The following is a 21,172-nucleotide window of genomic DNA, read 5'->3' on the forward strand; positions in this document are numbered from 1 at the left end:
CCTCGCTAAAATGTTTACGTTAAACATTACACAGAATACCGGTTTCAAAACTGAGACGCTTGTGATTACTATTAACGTAAATTAATAACGGCAGCCATACTTAATGTTAGCTGAAAGCAGAATTTGCTTTAGAGCGGCTATCATTTAGATTCTGTAGAGACGAGTAAAGGTGTATATTCGCGCGCATGAGATTCCCTGTGAAGAGGAAATTCGGGAGCGGACGCCTCGGATGCCTTCACGTTGTCTTAATATATTTCGTACTCATAGGCAGGGGTTGGGTGGTCTTTGTTGGAAAGCCACTTACGCTCTGCCGAGATACGTAATCTTGCCCGGTGGCCCCGGGGCTTACATCGATCTAGGATTTTAGCTAACGCGGCGCGGAGAACCAAAGTTTATTAAGAAGCCTTCGAGAGTACGCCGAAGAGAATGACGGTACGCGGGTTATTATGAAGACGGGGGATGCCCCCGAGCTTTCGGACCAGCTGCAAATAATTAATCTGCCTAGCTTAAGTATTTGCATCCCGTTAGGAGAATCGTTGCTACACCGAATCTAGTTGACTAACTACGGCCGCGTTAAAACTACCAGACAGAAAGGATTTCCGCACGTTCCATTCCTGGAATGTATCGAACATATAATGTTCACGATGAATTGTTTTATGATGTTTTATATTATGTTAAAATTATTATATTTTTTTCAACGATTATAACTAGCGGTATATAAAATTTTAAGAATCACGTTAATATCTCGTGTTTATTAATAAATAGAATTAGAGTAGATTTTAATATTTCATTGATTAATTGGATAATTTAAGAGAAACCTATTCTGTACTAGAATAATAACAAAACAGTTACGTATGTATTAACGAATTGTTGAAGTCGGCCGCTGTATCACAACAGCTCGTTAATTGTCATAAAATAGGACACTTCGTGCACTGTGGTCTTCGGTCACGATAAACGGTGACAAACGGTTTAAAAATAGTTTAACCTAACGCTGCGCACGAGCAATGAACGAGCAAAAAGAAAAAAAAAAAAGAAGGATATTAACCGAGTTGGGAAGAGGACTCCATCCGAGAATACTGGTGGCTAACATTCCCGTAGGTACATAGTATCTCAAGCTAGCGTCTCACCGGTTGTTACTTGGTGGGGCACTGGCTTTCGTTGCGATAACAAACGTTATTTCCGTGCGCCGTGGAAGAAACTAACTGCTTTAGTGGCCAAGGCAATATATGTCACCGATTTTTGTCGCACGATTTATTCGGAGTCCATGCAGTAAGCATTCTTTATAGCAATGAGTTTCGCAAGGACACATTAATATTTTTAATATACTAAAAGAATAATCATTTGAAAAGATACTAATCTCTTAATTAATTTGCCTTTATAAAATAAATTTCTAAATAAAGTAATTATTGAAGAATGAAGAACAAACACATTTAAAATAAAGATAGAATAAATAGGTTTAATTGATTTTTTAATACCGTCTTAAAAAATTATTTTGTTGTTACTCGTTAAATTAATTTGATAATACATTAAAATAAATTGTAAAAAAAATTAGATGTTTTACTTGGCGATGAATATTGTTAACCTAGCGATAACGACATTTAAATTAAATTTACTTAGCATACTACAGCAGGAAGGTTCGACAAAATAACGTTTTTAAGTAGAGAACAAATTCTCGACAAAACAATTCTCAAGTGCGGTTGGAGATAATACGTACGAGCCGCCGCAAAGGATAAAGCGAGAAATGAATCAAGAAGGGTGTCCCGGTCACCGCGCGCCCTACGACAGCTACATTTAAAAGTATAATTTAAAAATGGCGGCGCAGAACACACGAAATGGCTCATAAGCATAATTTATGCGGCCGTTTCGCCAAACCCTCACCTCGTGGTGAGTCTTTGTCTCTCACCACTCTTTCTCTCTCTCTTTTGCGTTTTAATAAAGGGCCATCGTCGCGAGGCTGGAAGGGATACCGGTTCTTTTTGTTTTCGGAAACTGTCACTCCACCTCTTCCTTTTCTTACCTTTCATTTGAATTCGTTAACTCGACGATCGTCAAATCCGCCCCCCTTTTCCCTTCGCTATCCGACGACCACGTTTCAGATGGGAGCTGCGGGTGGAATCGATCTTCTTACGAATCGAGGCAGAATAATTCGCAAGAACCACCGCGACGGCCTGCATCTCATCTGCGTCGAAATAAATTTCAGAGAAGAAACTCGGGGAAACACCAGAAGAAGAAGGTGTTATTTGTTACCGTCGGAAGCGCTCGGGAAGAAGAACCGCGGAAAAAGAGGGGCGGAGGGCGAGCGAGACATAATTTACCAAGACCGAGGCTCTATGGGCACGGCTGTTATAATTTATTCAGCGCGGCCGTCCCGATTGAATTTGTCAATTAATCGAATTTCTGGGTGCGCGCGATAATTTCTCCTGCAATTATTAAAATTCAGACCTGCACGATGTCCCCGGTATACGAATTTATTGTAGATTCATCAATTAACCCTTTACCATAACGATCGTGTTGCGCGACAAATTTTCACAGATATACTCTTACAACACAAAATTAATTCAGCGTAACAAAGTTCTGTTCATTAGACTCCCACTGTATGAATTTTTAAACGCTGTATAGATATGTGAAAATATAATCTTGCGTCACGTTATCTTTTACAAAAATATATTGTAATAAAATAACTTATTTTAAATTCTATCTTTTACATCTACGGAATAGTAATTTTGAAGTTATTTATAGCATGTCAATATCAAGAGAATTTAAGTTTAAAAGCGCTCTCGAGATATTTATCGTCCTACAACGTTTTTGGTTAGAACTCAGCAATTTACTAATTTCAGAAACGGATTGCTTCGTCTCTAGTTTATTAATAAAATAGTATACTTCTTTATATTTATCAGAGAAAATTTACATCAGGAAACTTATGATCGTTCAAATAAATTAATCTGCGATATTTTGTTTTAATTTACTTGCTTAAAACATGTCTTGCGTTGACGCAGAATATTCTCTTTTTTTATTTTTTTCCTCTTTTTCCGTTTAATAAGTTAAAAAATTTAAACCTGTTTGCCTCCCGCAACGAATCTACAGATGGGCGAACATTGTCATCACGTGTTTAAAGATGAAGTATGAATTTTTTATTTTCTCAATTTTATTCCGTGGAAAAACTTCGCATTTTTTATGTAAGAGCCTTGATGAACAAGGTACTAGTTTCTAACATATTTTCTTGTGCAAAGGTACATCGAGTCTAATGTAATATCACTAAACTTCTGAATAAATCTACAAAAAAAGATGAATCGTGGAAGCAAAATTTGTCTTGTATGCAGGGACTTCGAATTTCTACACGGAATGATCATTCGATCGTGATCGTTTAAACTTCGGTAGCGAAGAGGAAAAAACCGTACAATTTGTCTGCGAACGAACGGCAGCTTCGACGGATGTTTTCACAATTGGCTAGTCCTTTGATCATCAAGTATCTCGGCTTTACCGTACGCTGTCGTGTATTTCTTTGAATCAACCGTTTGTGGAGCTTTTACCATCAAAACGCATCCTCTTTCTGAATTATTCTTCACAAACGTGATATATTGAAGAAAACCGGCAATAAGTATAACAAATTTAAATTTGTTTTTTCGAGCGACATTTAATTACAAATGAAAATGAAATGGCTTATAACGTAATAACTTTTGGACCAGGGTGGAATTATGTTAAAGTAATTTCAGCAAATTTTTCTTCTAATTAGCAGTAACGTAAATACTAATTACAGCGGGGACTTTAATGCGAGTTTAATTCGGATGCGATTATGCTATATCGCGTAAATTGGCTGCAGTCCAAGAGATACACACGGATATGTCGTGTACGATTTCTCTCGCGTAAAGGAAAGCAGTGGCTAAAATTCTTAACAAGCTACATATATGTAAATCCGTCAAAGCGAAGATGTGTCGCGAAATAAAATTATACAGTTCTATATTAACCAATTATTTCGAGCAATAACGAGTTCAAGAACTAATCGTGTGTTTGTAAATTTAATTTATAATTCATAAAATAAACTATAATTATTTTCTAATTTTATTAATTGAACTTTTTCCCATCACCATTGATGAATCTTTTGGAATTTTGAATCGCATAAAAAGTTTTTTCTAACTGGATCAATTTGATACTTTATAATCGTGAACGGCCAATCCTTTAGAAATTTCGCACGGAACAGATTGTGCCTTCTTTCGAGCTTCTATTCGGATTTAATGATGTATAACCATGGCTCGCAATTTCGTCGGCCGAGGAGAGCTTTTATTTAATGACTTGACCCATTTAAATAGCTTTCTCGCGAAAACTTTTGATCTTAAAACCTTAGAATCTACATAATATATTACGTCGTTAAAGTGCATAATTCTCCGAGATCCCTTTCGCGTAATTTCGTTAAGTATACGTACATCTTGGCTTAAAATATTTGCGACTGCATTATAGATAACGTCCAGGATGCTGTCACTAATTGCGACATAATTAGAGTAACTATTATTTATGCAATAACATCGATTTTCTTTCAAAGGAACATTATCCTGCTCCGCAGCGTTCCGAACGCGAGACGGAAAACTCTTTTTCCTTATCAACGAGACAAGTGAATGTAAATTGTAACGAGCTCGGGACGTCCCATCGCGAATTGCGCTGTTTGCGCCAATCGCATTAAGCAACTTTGTAATCGGAGTCGATGAAACGAGTTACTTTCGCAGGGAACTTCGAAGACAAGTCGCACTTCCCCGCAAACTTCTCAATAGAGATCGCCGACTTTTACTTTGAATTTCATAGAGGGCACGCAAAAATTTAATTGAGCGAATTTGCACATCTGTTGATCGTAATGTTATATGCATTTTACGAATAATCACAATGCCATTATATTATGACATCTCGTTCCGTAGGTTATTAAGCGAGATCCTTCACGTTAGAGTTTGCAATGGACGCGGATAATGTCTTCTATATCCTTCTTTACGCGGTTAAAAAATAAAAAAAAAGTTTTAGCGAATGAGCTTTCCAGCTGAAACGAGAGTCTTTGTATCCACGGCTCATTAGGTGGAACCTCTTTATGGGAAAGGTCGAGAACGATATCCCTTTTCTTCGTTTTACGAGTTATTCAGCGTGCTCTCGACATTCGCAAAAAAAAAAAAAAAAATTTGTATAAGTGGCTTTCGTCTTCAATTACAGGACCGGGTTGAATTCTATAACTCGCTAGCGAGGGAGGAGAAGGGTTATTCTCGGTACCTTCGCTACCCCTGTTCGTCTCATCGACCGACCGCATACCTTTAACCGACAAGTCGAAGTCTCGGAATACCCAATCCAAGGCTCGAAATGTTTTAGGTACTTGCGTTTACTGCGCTATGTGCGAAATGTTAATGAGATACATCGGACTAAACAATTTAGCGCATACTTTGCGCTATCGACGAGATCAATGGTCTCGTTTGCTTCAAGTACATTCCACGTTCAACCAAGGAAAAATAAGACAACCCGTGCGGCCGAAGGGTAACTGAAATTTTTTTAACGTTGCCCGAGTTATACAAGACTACTCTCGCACAGAACTATCACATTCTGTATTCACGGTTAAAGAGAAAAGTTTACGTAGCAAAAAATAATGTGTAAAAAATTTATATCAAATTTTTTCATACTGTATATTCTATTTGCGAAATATTAAGTATTCGCGAGGCGGACAAATAGCGGAATATGGGGACCAATGCGATGGGAATTATTCAGTCGAATCGTTTAAAGTGATAATCAGCAAGATCGTTCCTATCGAAATGGAAGCAACGTAATTTCTCGTTACTTTTTGCAGCGTCAAATTGATCCATGTTTAGACAATGGCGGCGGACGTGGTGCAAAAACGCTTCAGCGCCCGTCGTATCAGATTAAACGTTTAGACAATGGCGCGAACTTTGGAAGTCTTCCTTCCCGTCGGTATTGGCAAAAAGCGCGGAAAGCAAGGCGAGACGTTTTATCTTTTATGGGGAAGTTTTCTCCGGTGCCACGGCGGTGGATTTTATTCCTTCGCGCTTCGTACTTCCGCAGTTGCTACAATAAAGTCTCTCCATTCGATAAAACGTCAGGCCACGAAATTTCCGGCGACTTGCGAGGACGTCAACATCGAGGGGTGCCGCTCGGAGGAAAAAAAAACCCGCCCTTTACAGAATCGGCGAAAAGCACCGAGGATATTTGGTCCCGGTGTGGAAAACGCTTGAAAATTTTTCCTTACGCGAGAAACTTTGCACTGCGGGACGCGTCGGATTATTGCTCTTTCCACGCGATGACTGTAATATTTGACGGCCGGATTTCTTCGCGAAAAAGGTATTTGTCTTGCGTTTGACGTTTCCGTTAAGGCTAATGGAAATGCAAATCTGGTACGAGATGTTATTAATAGCAAAGTACGAGTGACAGTTATAACGATGTGAATTAAAATTCAGACTAAAAACAGCGTAAATCATCCAGACGTGCGCGATGAACTAAGTGTTTTTTAAATATTTTTTTTACTTACTTTTAAGATTTATATTTTCAAAAAATCTACAAAAGATGAACGATTGGAAACTATTTCAGTAGAGTACGTTGTCTAGAAAAGTACTATATTTGGTAATTTGTTATATTATATTTGTCACACCAAGAGGTGCTGGACCGGGTCTTTTTTCGCAGCTTTTCGGTTTCCCGAGAGAACGACGATTCTCAACGATTCAATCAGCGCGGCCAATCGAATTCGACAATTGAGTAATCCGCTACTCCGTTCAGCGTTTCTTCTTTTCCTTTACTGCTTTCTCATGTTCTCCCTCTCATCCTTCCAAAGACCCAAGGCGCCGTCGATTACAGGGGGAGAGATCTCCACGTACAACGCGCGGTAGACTAAGGGATGTGGGAAATAACGAGGGATCATTAAAGTAAAAAAAGAAAAACTAACGCCTCCAATTTGCGTGCCATTTTAAACGGAAACTTAACCTCGATAATTTGATGCAACTTTAACAAAAGTTATACGACTTTAAGAAATTTTTTTTTTAACTAGAAAAGATAAAACGCGAAAGCGCAAATGTTGATACAAAAAAAGATATCAAATTAATTTATATAAAATTAAATACAATTAAAATAATTATTTTTAATCAAATTATTGTATAGATAAAATTACTGCGTATATAAAAAAGTCATTGCCTTTCATACCTAATTTTCACAATTAATATCGGACCAAATGATATTACGTGATACGTATTCCATTTTCAGTTAATAAATTTTGCCGGTAAATAATTATACAAAATAAACTGTGCGTGATAGACAATTAAACTCACAATTGGAACATTAATTAATATATCTCCCTTTTTTTTTCCATGAAATTAAATAGTACTACAGTTAATTAAACTACAGGAAATAATTAGAAATCGCTTGTTCATGGAAAATTGCATAAGTTTTATAATAAAAAGTTTACGTTTACGTTTGTGCATTTAGACCTCGTTAAAATTTGTTCTCGTAACATATACTATGAAGACGCGATATTACAATGCTATAATATGCCCAAGATTTCTCTTACACGCAAACGTATATTTCGCGTGTAGCTAAGCGAAATCTCTTGCTTGCATCCTATTTTAATAAGTGCAAGGAAGGAGGACCGAAATTTTCAACGAATAGCGACTGCCTGCTTTCTGCGAGATTGCATACCTACTCACGGAAAAGCCCGTAGCACGTGAAAACTGCAGCTAAGGAAATTACTAATCGCAACGAGTACCAGAATTTACACATACACGCGCGCATTGCTACATTCGTACAGTATTCTCAAAATTGGATTTTGTCTGCGGCTAATAAATTTGCTTAAAAAAAAGTCCACCATAGAAACTTTATAGTTTAATAATGAGAGTACCGAGACCAATCAAGACTATAAAAAAAAACAAATATTTTCAAGATATTTACACCTTCGTTAAGGTAATTAATTAATATCCCGAGTGGAAATTGATTTCCACCGTTACCTAATAATACTTTGATAAATCTACTATTATGCGCGCTGCATCTACACATAATTTAATAAACTATCATATAAAAATATGATTTGTAGCTCTGAAAGGAATTTAATCGAATTCTAATGTGTATGAAAAAAAAAGTAAAAGTAAAAATGATCACTGAGATGTAGAGAGAAAATTTTCAAACTGTATCCATCATCGACAAGATCACTAAAAAGATGCGAAGAGACGCGGTACATTTCTCGCGTTTCTAGTCCTCCCTTTATCGCGGGATTTGTCGATAAACGTCGACGAAAAGTTGCGGGCAAGCCGTTTGAAGAGATAAACGGCTTTCCACAAATCGACATTGCAGTTGAATCGCAAAGGTAGGAAAATCGTAGGTACGTCATCGCGTTTCTACCTACATCAATCTTGACTTCGACTTGTCAACGTCAACGACAATCGCGGACTCATCACTCGCATGAAAAATATTTTCTCCGGGATCGAGCAGAAGCTCATCTGTTAAAACGTCGAGCATGTAGGCAAAGTACGTTCACATCGCTTTTCAAGAAATATCAATAAACTGGAAATATAGGTTTCCGCTTAATTTAAGAAAAATATAAATTAAATATTAATTGGACATCACAATTAAGTTTTCTTTAACTGAATAAAAGAATAAACTTTAAATGTTATAATTTACAAAAATATTGTAATTAATTAAAAAGATCATTATTTAGTTTTGTTCTTTTCCATCGAGCTGAGTTCTGTATGCGTATCAATCAAGTTTGAAATATTGCAGTAGAATACAACGAGTAACATTTGCAAAGAAATCGCAGAAAAAAAAACTTTAGATTGGAGACGAGCTCTTTTTTTTTTTTTTTTTCTTTAAATCGTTGTAGAATTCTACATTCAGAAGCTGTGCGAGACTGCTTTACCTCCGTCGACGATTATCCTGCGACCGTTTATATTCCCCTGCGGCGATATTCGTTTATTTCAAATGAGAATAAAAGATACGCCCCATTGTGGCTTACATATTTAATATATATCGTTGGTAATTTAGTATTTTATTTCTTTCTAAAACTTTTCTTTAAAGAATTTCTCTGCTAGATTTGAATTATCGACGCTTTTGGCGGTATGCACGAGTGGCTAAATATAAGCGCAAAATTACTTGCGCATAATAATAATTATAATCACCTTTGTCTCGAACGTAATCTATACTCTGCGGTTAATAAAATTAAGAAAAACAGAACTTTCATTATGGCGTTACGTCAAATAGCATTGTGTTTTACAGAGAACGTATAAAAATATATCTGAAATACGTCATCTCGCGTCTGGCGGATTCTTTGTACGTTCTAGCAAAGAGCAACGAAGCGCACGCATCCCATATAACTTTATTTAATAAACCGCATACATGTACGGAGAGCGTAAACAGACGTCGGCGTGTATGTGTAAATGTAATAGAGGAGGCACGCCGGTACTTTGATGCCTCGGGCGGCGGCGGTGGTTTTCTCAATTTCTGACAATTTCTGTTTGGTTCCTCCATTGAACCAGCCCTTTGCTTCACCACCCGTCCTAAGTCGTCACCCGTCTTCCCTTTTTACCGCCGGCCCGCGAGTTTTGCCGCAAGTACTTTTTGTTTCTCGCCCGGCCCTCGCGTCGATTCTCCGCCGGTTGTCGCGGCACTGTCCGCGGTTTTTTCGCCGTCGTTCCGGTGGAAACAATGCGCCCGCGGTTTCACAATATCGAGCAATCATTTATTTCCGGACTCGAAGGACCGGGACGCGTGCGGAGAGGGAAAGCAAAACGTGAGACAATTACTCAATGTTGCCGGAGCTGCTGCGCCATGCTGGGTGGATTTTGCCGGTGTGGTTATTGAAGATAATTGGGAGCAGTCACCGAGAGGAACCGCTCGCACTGTAGGCTCTTTCTGCACGTGTATGCGACGATATATGCATGTGCCGCGCGCGGGTGTGAAAGGAGACACGGTCGTATGACAGCCGCACACCAATGCATTGATTCATGTACATGACGTTTATGGATCACGCGGAGAGAAAATACAGAGAGAATTCTTGAGCTTTACGGATGCCGAGGTTGTTTGCTGTACTTATTTACATAAACATTCGCCCCTACGCAAATGGACAACGTGGATTAGGCATGAATGCACCGCGGCAGATTCTAATGAATGAAGAGAAAGAGCTCTGAGAAATTAACCGTGCGAATTGAAATTTTATGTTGCCGGAAAGATTGATTTCTATTGGATCCAGAGAAAAAAAAATTGCGACGCGATCTAGTTATAAAAATATTACTTAGATCTAAATAATAATATATTTCTTTCATTAAAAAATAATCTATTAAAGTATCATAAATTTATATATGTATATGCATTGACTAATTATATTTAATTAAGAGAATGACAAACTTTACGTAAAAAATGAAAGAAAAAATATCTTTCCGGTTATAAAATTAATAGTCCATTAAATTACTCGAACTTACGACCGAAGAAAACTTATTGATTTCTTCTTTTTTTTAAGAAAAAAAATTCTTATCAAGTTATTACCGACCGCTTAGAACTGTTTGAGAAAATATTCATCAGACTTACCTTGTTATGGGTAAGTAATTTTATGAAAACGAAACGCTCATTAAAGCTTTCCAAGTTGCGTAAAATATTTTTATCTTTAAAAACGAGTAGCGCGTATTTCTTTGATCCTAATTAATTTAATTTGATAATTAATCGCGTGAAATCAACAATCTCTCAATAAGATTTGCCAATAGATCAATGTTTCCCAAGTCTAAGTAGCCGTACATATGCTACTGCACGTCTCTGCATCCGAGTTTCTCGAGAAAGCCGTCTGGTATTCTGTAACTGTGTATATGTCCACAACTGTTACCTAAATCTGCATTATGTTACAGGCAAATGGCCTCCAGTGAGCGTAAACGAGCTGCTAAAAACGTTACGATCGAGGGGAGAGAAAAAAAAAAACCCGTTGCCCGCAATTGCGTGATAGTGACTTTACGATTATTGCCACTATTTGCGGAATATCCACATAAAAATACAATTCCGCGAAGTAACACGGCGGAAAAAAAGCAATTGTCGTTTTCGTTGATACACGAATGTATCTCGATTTAGATGGATTATTCTAACGCTGTATTTCACCTCACCATTTTCTCCAGCTAATCTTTCAAGAGCGTGAAAAACTTTCAGCGTCTCTTTTGTCGCAATATACTTGTATATTATATTCGCTACAAAAAAGTTCTAAAACTTGCAAACAAGATAGAGCAATAACTTGTTCACCGTGAATATCGCTACTATTTTTAGAGATATGAAAATATTGTATTACGAAAGTTAAACGGTGTCAAGAGGACTATTATATTCTAGTAATAATTTTTTTGTAAATGGAGCAATCTCGGAAATTTTATCTTCACTTTCATGAAATAGCATGTTATACTTTTTTATTCTGCGATAAAGGACGTTCAAAACAGTTTCAACGACTTATAATATAAAGTCACTCGGCATTAAAGAGAAGAAATAATGAAATAAAAGATTCTTACGGCATGAAAGATTCGAAATTATATTCATTACATCGATAACACATTATATCATCGAATTTTTGAAATATTGGAACAAACCATGCGCGCGTCGGAAAAGTCATAATGCATTTTTATTGTTTAATTTATGTAATCTTTTATTTCTGTATTTATTAAAAAAAAAATACTTTTATTTGTGACTCACCAATCGATGTGCAGCAGCGGAGTTGATGATTCCACGATAATCTGTAACAAAAAAAAAGAGAATATTTAATTGTAGAGATGCTACAAGTAATTTTTATAGTAAAAAAAAATTATATACGTTACTAAAAAGCTAATTTATGCGCAACGCACTAATTTTTTAAGATAGAACTAGACATTACAGAACGTGCACTACGCGCGCATCATTTATTCTTGTTTCTTCCATGTAAAAAAAAAAAAAATTTTTAGATAGAACATGCATTTCTAAAAATATTTCTTAATATTCTTATTTAATATAAAGCCAATTCGTATTATATCAATATTGTATATTGGATCTATTCAGAAAGTTTTCAAGTTCTTTTTTCGAACTTAATCTTTTTGGAAGTACATGCAAGTTATTCAGCCTTGTCGCCTTTGAAGTACACTTTTACCCTCGATTGATACACCGCCCACAACATCGTTTTCAGCTCTTAAAGCAAGATTGATAAAGCTTTTTTTTTTTTTTAGAAAGAGGGTAGATATCGCGTGTGGGTTTGCTTTCGTATTTTTCTTGATTGAATCATAGAATCTTTCTATCAAAGTAAACTTTAGTTTTGAGAGAAGAAAAAAGTTTAGGAAAGCCAGGTCAGACGAATAGAGAATCTGAAAAGCACAGTTGTCTTCGTTTTGATGTGAAACTTATAAGTATCAGTATTGACGCGCACGCAAGTTATCGTGTTAAATCAAGATACATTTTTTTTTTACTCTTTAAAAAAACAAAAATTTGACAAAAAAAAAAACTAATTTTATCTATTTTATTAAAAACTCTTGTCTTATTATGAATAAATGCATCTTGCAGAAACCTCGTATAGATATGTCAAATAATCGTATCATCTACCTGCGGTATAAGTTGTTTTAAAATTAGAAAGTTACACCGACACTCGAGTGTATGCACACGCAAGTTTGGTAGCGTCTCGCGGCTCACTACGCATCTCGAGCATGCAACATGTTCTTGGTACTCCTGTTACAAATTTACGATAGCGGATGCGCACAGACAAGTTCGACTCATGGGCCGAACTTCGGAAAGGCGGATTTGGAAAATTATTCCGTGACCCGAGAAAGATTACTTTGCCGCGACGAGCGATTCTTAGGGGTGGGACGATGCGTTCTGTCGGGAAAACAGGGCGAACGACCAACGTTTTCTGTTTTAAACCAAGTACGGGTGTAAGTGAATTTGTGTGATCGTACTGCAGCAGCATCGATACGGGGATGGTAAACTGGTTGAAAACTTTCCTAGCTTTGGCACCACCTACTCCGACATTTCAATCGAATCGCTTTCTCGCGCAACACCCCATACATCGAGTTTTCCGCAACTAAAATTCTCTATCTTCGCCTCCGTACATGGTACCCTCCTACGAAGACCTCTCTTGCCTTTTCTCGCAACCCCATTCACGACACCCTCTCGTCTTTTCCGCCCCACCACGCGCACCCAGTTTCCTCGTTCGTCGTTCCACGCTCGAAAACTCTCTCGCTGAAAGCTCGGAATTTTCTGCACCGCGAAACTTCATCTGATACGTTACTTCTAACGTAGGGGTTGTTTGATTAATAATCGAATTTCGATAGATAAAAAAAGTAACTGAAATTCAAGGGAAAAATCTTATTTCAAAAATTACGAAATTGTTGAAAAGTTAACGTTTATATTATTTATAATGCTAATTTTTTAAACATCAAAAGCTATTGTGCGGTAACAATTTTAAAATTAAATTTTCTTATTATATAAATTAGCTGATATAAATAAACCTCAATACAGATATATTAGTCTTTTGCAATGCTCGTTACAAATTTGCGATATTCAGCGAATTATCTCTCAACGATCAACCAATTTCACCAGGCTTTTATCGGACTTTTAACCCCGATAAATTCGACGGAACTGCGTAGAGCATTGTAGATACATATTATCACGCTGTTTCACTGTCGGTGAATACGTTTCTGCAGATGCGTCGGCCTCGCCGCACCGAAATATCCTGATCTATTATTGGTTTATCAGTTGAATCCCGTTACGTGCCTAGCCGTTACAGTCGATTATCGTAAATCGTTACCATGCGTCAGTCATGTTAGGACAGGCCGAGGGACAATAATTCTCAGTTGACAATCTAATCCAGGATAGCACAGCTCCAATGCGGATGTAATTTAATGGCGAAACAAGTCGAGCGCATGTCAAGTTCTGATTGAGAGAACGAACTAGAAGATAAGAGTCGTCATATATAGATAAATGACGATTTTGATTTCAGTACGAAATATGACATCTCGATAACACCTTCTTAACTTTGTGACACTTATAAATGTAACAAAAATTTATGACAATTAATCCGATTTTTTTTTTTAATAAATTAAACTCGATTTATTTTATAATGGGAAAAGTTAAAAATAAATAATTCGGTAATTTTACGTCATCGATGAATTTCAAATTAATTACTTTTTTTTCCATTTATTGTCAAATAACAAAAGTTTACTTATAGTTTTGTGATCATCATTACTTTCGTTTTTTAACATTTCAAATTTCAGTAATAAAATTATTTTTTAAACCAATATTATTGGAAGAAGTGATCAGTTTATTTTCAAAGCAACATATATTGAGTCTGAAAAAAATTTATTTGGATTTAATTAAAATTCAAATATGGAAAAACATTATTTAATTTATGACTGCGTAAAAATATGATTCGTGCAATTTTCGAATAAATAATGCGATTAAAAAATACAATACAAGAAGCATTTCTTTATATAAAAATTTGTCAATATTTTTCTGCATTAAAAAAAATTTAATTTAAAAGAAAAAAAAAGAAAAAGAAAATTTGGCATTTACTGCAAGTTTTAATTTTAATTTATTCAGTTGCTTATGTGTTTTAAGCTGGAGAACGATAAAGTCATTTGAAATCATCTCATGTTATGGTCCATATAATCGGTGATTATCGTTAATGTCATTATTTCTACAGGCCACACACTCGTTGCTTTGGAAATTAGATTTACTATACCATAAGCCATGATTCACGGTTTGACCAGACGTTAGGTAGATACGACCGTGCAACCTATAGTAATCTATCGCGAAAGGGGCTTTCGGCCTGCACAATCGCTCCGATAACGCGCCATGGCACGGTGATAACAGGGTTTACCAGTGGGGGATGAAGCTGCTGGGGCAGGATGAGAGAGAATAACGGAACGTGGAAAGAGAAAGAGAGAAACAGAAGGGGGAAGGCGGAGGAAAAGAAGAGAGACAGCGAGCAGAGAGCGAACCGAAGAGTAACTTACCAAAAGATCGTATCGATCGAACGTGCGATCGAACGTGCAACGTTTCGAAATTTCTAGTCGCTTTCCACTTCGTACCTCTGGCAACGGTAATTTGAATTTAAAGAATTCCAGAGCAATGGAACAGGATTAAGTAACGATACGAGGCAGCACGTACCGCATGAAATGATAACGAGAGCTTTCTTTTCTTTTTTTTCCTCGCGTCGAATCCTCTTAGTTAGAATATTCTAAGACTCGCATTATACCGATCGGTAATATTTCATGTAAAAGCACAGCAACGACTAAAACGGAAAACGTAAACGTTGAGGGGAAACGGTATGCGAATATAAACCCACTCTCAGTGCATTACAAATCGTGGTGAATAAGTAATTACTTTTTTTTCCCAACCGCAATTTTTATGCGCATTTTTATGCAAAATATCTACGATAATCAGAATTGACTAAAGACTAAATTATTATTTTTTTACATACTTTTAAACGAAAATTCTTTTAAAACATTCAGTCAAAAATATAATTTAAATATCTTTAATAACTTCAATAGATGTATCCTTCTTATAATAAAAAGTACTGAATTGTATACTTTACTATTTTATCACGCACGTCCACGTATGTAAATTTCTGCAAAAGTGATATAGAAAATCTTTATTAATTTTGACTTATGCGTGATAATTGCAAATTAATCCAAGTAAATATAAATATAATATACATGTTCAAAACGTAATAAATCAATTAAGTAAACTAAAGTCATCAGCTATTAATATTAATAGAACGCAACGTAACAATGAAAATCTGGATGCATAATATATTAATATCATTACTTATTAACGGTCAATGAATATTGTTAAACACGAAGTCCAATTGTTATTACATAATCGGCTATTTTAATTGAGTGCATCATCGCATTACACGTATATGCATTACATTACGCATAAAAGTTGTTATACTTATTAGATTATTTATTAACGTATTTATTAATTCAATTATTTTTATATAGAACTATCGAAAGCATAAACGAACGACGTGTCATTTTATTTTTTAACGGGGAGAAGGGTTTAAAAGTACAAATAAGAAAATAGTTTACTCTGATAATAAAAAAATATCGGAATTGCATCGATATTGTTTGCTCGTCCCTCAACTCGCGATAACACTTTTATATCTCTGGACACTGGGGCTGTAAACATAACTGAATGTGTATCTGCGTTCGGCTGGCAACGTCGATTTAATATTCACGTGCGCTTTATCGCACGCCCTTATCTCCGTACCCTTATACTCCCTATTTCCATATAAACGTGATACACGATAAAATAACTCGAAGGGTTAGTTTTGCCTTCGTGAAAGTTGACGAGCTCGCATATGTTAACGTCGGACATCGTGTTCTACGCGAGAGATATTTTCGGCAGCGATTTTTAAACGCAATGCAGCGCTATCTTAATGCCGGTCTTAAAATTGATCGACTCTACTTAACATTTTTTATCAGAGAGGGATCCTCTGCTACATACGTATATTTCATATCACTGATGCGCGCGAGGGCTTGAATATTTTTTTTTACGCTTAGGAAATACACGTTTACTTATTGCTGAAAAGCCTCAGGCGAATGCTGTATAGGTAATGTACCTCTCTCTCCGTTACGCACTGCGCGCTGTTACGTTTTACTAAACACCACTTCAATGTTAATCACCCTGGGTAGCTCATTTACATAACATCGGTCCGAAATACACGGAGCTGTTTATCAAACCGTAATTAGACCATTATAGCATGGCAATACACGCGCCGTCGTCCACGGTCCTCTTTGCAAGCATTTTGCCAACTTTGCAAACTGCCAATTTTAATTACTTACACGATTCCACATCGCCGCTTTACATTTATCAAGTCGATCGTGTAATCGATATCGCACCGACGTGCGCCGAATATAAATGGTCGGCGAAGGTGGTGTGGCGAAGTCAAACTTTGCTGACACGACCTCATCCCTATCCCCCAGAACGTCCGAAAGTATTTCTCGAGCTATGCCAGAGTGGAGTTGCACGCCGCGCTTTTCTCCGCGAACATACCGGGGGCCGGAGTTTCTTACTTTTCCGATAATTTTCGCAAATTATTCAAGCACCATCGCGCATCCGCTAACCATGAACAACGCCCGATTTAATACGCAGCGGAGGATTTTTTCTGTTTTTTTTTTTCTTTTTTTTTTCTCCGCTCGTTAATTACCCCTAGCGAGCATAAGTCTTTAACTAATTAGATTTAATGCAGCGATCTTCATTTTTCTTTTATCGCGAAGACGTTCAAGTCGTAATTCAGATGAATAAATTACCATGTTCGATATATTATACTAATATTTTAAAATTATAAATTATATAATATACATATGAATATCGCTAAAATAAATAGAATACAGCAGTGGGTCTTTCTCTACACTTTTATGAGCTTTTTCCTTTTACTCACTGCGATAAAGAGCGTGGAAATTGATACAGTTTCCCCAGCAATATATTATAATTACGACATTGTTTATCCATTAAGTGTATCCGTGCATTACCGCGCGGTATAAAAATGTATGAGGTCTCGTCGTTCGCATTCTTGATTTTTCTTAAATGTTGCACGGGCGCGCGAATGAAAACACGTCGCGTGTGTTGACCGTCGTTTATATCCTGTCGTTGTTTTATGTCATCTAATTTTCACCAGACGGCTTAGGTAAATTTATTCCTCCATTTATTACGGCCATGAAGCTTTAGCAAACAGCCGCGTTATCAGCCGGCCGACGCGTTCGACGAGACTTATTTTTCCAGTTTACATTAAAGAACGCCAAGAATTACACTCCGCGGGTTCCAACAATAAAGAGAAGCGCATCTGGTATTATTTCGTGCAATTTCTTTTTTTTTTTTTTATTCCACGGATTCGTTAAGTGGTGCGTGTACGCGCGCGAACAGCGGCGACACATTTCCTCCGCTATCCTGTTTCCGTTTCCATTTATCGCCGCACTTCCGTCGCTGTTCGCTGAACACCAACATCATTTGCTATTTGCTCGCTCTATTTATTCGGTTAATTATATTTGCTTATGCTCTCGGTACACCGCCGTCGCCGTGCTGTCGAGCGTCAATTGCGTTTTTACATTTCCTTTTTTTTTTCCCCCCCCTTTTTTGCCTCTATTTATTTTTTTGTTTGTTCTTTCTTCCCGTGCTCTCATATCGCTGGCAATTTAGTATTCCGCGTGGTTTGCGATGTCGCGCGATATTGCGTCTCGCGTTGCACGCGCGTAAAGCCCGCCGACTCCTCCGATTGGCTTCTCTGTCAAACTTTCGCCGGTCCGCTCGAGGCGAGCGGTAAATTTTCGATTCGCACACGACTTCCTTGGCGTTTCCGCTGATTTGCCGGCGCGCGCGTGCAGGCGAGAAATAACGTGCTCTCCTCCACACCGGAGCGGCGCCCGTTTTTCATTTCACTTTTATTTCGCCGTTCTATTTCGCACGCGCGAAAACTTTACATTACATCGCTTATTTAACCCGCTTGCCGAACTTTTGCAATCCCGTAGTAGTGCAGTCAACTCGCTGCTATTCGCGGTAACTCTTCCTCGTTTTCCCGTTGTTTCATTAAAACAAAACGTGCGTATGCATGCTTAAAATTTCTCCGCGCATTTTTTCCAGAATATTTTTTTTATTCCCGTTCAATCTTTTCTAATCCATTGCTTTAATGTTATCAGCTCGCAGTCAAGTATTTACGAAGCAAGCGAGCTTTGCCATTGACCACTCAACGAACCATAGTTGTTAATCAAAATTTGACCATCTTTAAAAATGCATTTTAAACGCAATTATCTCCATTGAAATGGTTAATTTTGGCGTTTTCTAAAATATTGAGCGAATAACTTTACTTTTCTTTCTGTTCCAATTTTGTAATTTCTATTTAAACCACATTATAAACTATGATCATCAGCTAAGTTGAATTTTCTCGTTAAATTATTTATTACCACTTTTTAAAGAACTAAGTTTGGAAGTTACTCACTTATGTCTCGTTAGTAGATATAAGATTATTTTAATTTAATAATTATCGCATCGCTAAAGATGGCTCAAAGTAAAAATGTTCAGTTAGATATACTCATGCATTCTTTCAGTTATTAAAAATTAATATAACAGTACGTATTGTCATGCGCGTCGTCCTCTTTTTATCTATCAATTTCATTCGCGAGAGATGAGTTCAATTTTTATCGAGATATCTTTCAAACATACTTATAAAAAAAAAAGAAAAAAAAAAGGAACTAGTTTTAGCAAGTTAAACCTTCCGCTCCTCGTCGTTGGATGTGTCTGCGATTTAGCGAATTAAATGCAATCGCAGTAGAGATCCCGAGAATTGCTGGCCAGACAGAGATGCGCGCGATCGATACGCGTTATGTGCACTGACCGGCACGGCATTTTCAATTATCTGCGAATTCAGAGCGAATTTCGAGCTCCGCGCCTTGCTCTGCTCTCGTTTGCTTCTTTTCCACTCTTTGCCGTATTCCGCATACCCGCTGTATCTGTATTTAGTCCCTTTTTTTCCCTCCCTTTCCCCTCTCTCGTGCCCCGTCTATCCCTTTTGCGCTCCGCGCCACTCTCAAGAAGCATTGCTATCGGTTCTCGACACATTCGGTGTTATAAAAAGCGCACGCGACATTTCGCATGTCGCCGAACGGCTTCGCGTCCTTTGTTCGTCGCCGATCGTGCCGATGCAATTGCAGTTACAACGATACCGTACGCACGTCCGATGATGCGCACCGACTGGCGCCGAACAAAAACCGACTAACGGGCGCGATCCTTCCCCGTTCGTCCGTCGGGATTTTTTGGCTCTCTCATCGTATTTGTGTCGCTACTACGCTTTCTCTTTGCTGACGACACAGAGATAGACGTTCAAAAGGTATTCGGTTTGATTTCCACGTCACGCCAGGAAACGTACTCGCGCAATTTGACGTTTAAACGTCAGTTCTATCCGTTTGTTTTTCAAACATTTTTTTTTTTTAAGCCCTAAATATAATGTAATAAAATACAAATTTTTCATGTAACTGTTACGTTGGAACTAATACTTATTTGGAACTTTGACGCGTCAGCGAAAGCTATTAATATCGTATAAATGGAAATCTAAATTTTCATCAGTGATATAACTTGCATGAACCGTTTATCTGCGCTGCACCTGCTTCGAGTGGAAGCACTGTTTTTCTAGTCAGTTTATAAACTTGTCGCTTGATAAATCTAAGGTTACGACGGCGTAATTCTGTTGCGAGACGGCACTAAAAGTTTCACGGCGTTCGAATGGCCACTTTATTTGTTTCTTGTGCCTTATCTTCGTTACAGCCGGTAGATATTCCGCGCTAAACTTTGGTCCGGATCCCCAAATAAAGCATAAAGCAAAATCTACGGAATGATGCCACTTGATGGCGCGGGGTGTGATAAAAATATTTCTATCGGGATAAAAGTCTCGCGAAAATGGCCCCTTCAACCGACCTGAGACGCGAAGAGAAAATAAATAAAAAAAAAAAAAAGGACCGCACGCATCTGCGGACTAGCCTTACGTAGTACAACTAACTGCGACTTTATCCCTCTACTTATCCCTGCTCAGCTTCGTAGCCCTCGGCCATCTTTCAATCCTTAGCCCTCGCCAATCCACAGTTCTACCAGGGCTTTCGACAGCGGGCGATTTTTCTCCTCCCGATTTTGTGAAAATTTACGAGCCACCGCGCCCGGATGGTCTCGCCGATAGTCTCAAAGGTCGAGCTCTACGAGCCCGCGAGAAAAATTGTTCCGTATGTTTATCTTAAGCCGTACACCCGCCAAGCGCGATATTAGTTACATCCTTAATATCCATAATCCCGACGTACCGAGACGCCACGTCGCGACTGAAATCGTTTCGAATGTGTCGCCTGAAAATTTACGACGTAATACGCGAAAACTCGCCGTGAACAAAGTTCGGTGAGACGTTTCGTGTTTCAAGATATTCAAAAGCCCGCGATTGTTTGCAGAACGAACAAACGGTTGCAACGTACGCTAAGTTTATGAGCGAAAATTTACGTGGATATAGATATGCAGCTTCCCTTTTTGCGTACATCGTCATGAATTTGCCATTTAGAAACGCGAAATACAAAATAAATCAATACGCATAATAAATATTAATTGATGTCCAATATTCGGAAATAGCCGCCGTGCGGCGAGCAGAATATTATTGCTCATCGAAAATCGAAATAATTATATATTTAATGTAATTTAATTGATCGTC

The 21,172-nt window shown here is 37.6% G+C and overlaps 1 protein-coding gene and 1 long non-coding RNA gene across 3 annotated transcripts in view; one reads left to right on the forward strand and one right to left on the reverse strand.

The window, feature by feature from the left end:
* LOC139111741 (uncharacterized) overlaps positions 1 to 21,172 on the forward strand; it is an 83,958-nt gene that overhangs the window by 9,133 nt on the left and 53,653 nt on the right. The window lies entirely within an intron of this gene.
* Positions 1 to 21,172, reverse strand: part of LOC139111785 (uncharacterized) — a 59,965-nt gene that overhangs the window by 4,583 nt on the left and 34,210 nt on the right. The window contains exon 2 of the long non-coding RNA XR_011547275.1: positions 11,668 to 11,708. This is a non-coding gene — a long non-coding RNA (uncharacterized lncRNA). The remainder of the gene's footprint in view (positions 1 to 11,667; positions 11,709 to 21,172) is intronic.

This window comes from Cardiocondyla obscurior, linkage group LG02 (assembly GCF_019399895.1).
Source record: "Cardiocondyla obscurior isolate alpha-2009 linkage group LG02, Cobs3.1, whole genome shotgun sequence".
Lineage (NCBI taxonomy): Eukaryota > Metazoa > Arthropoda > Insecta > Hymenoptera > Formicidae > Cardiocondyla > Cardiocondyla obscurior.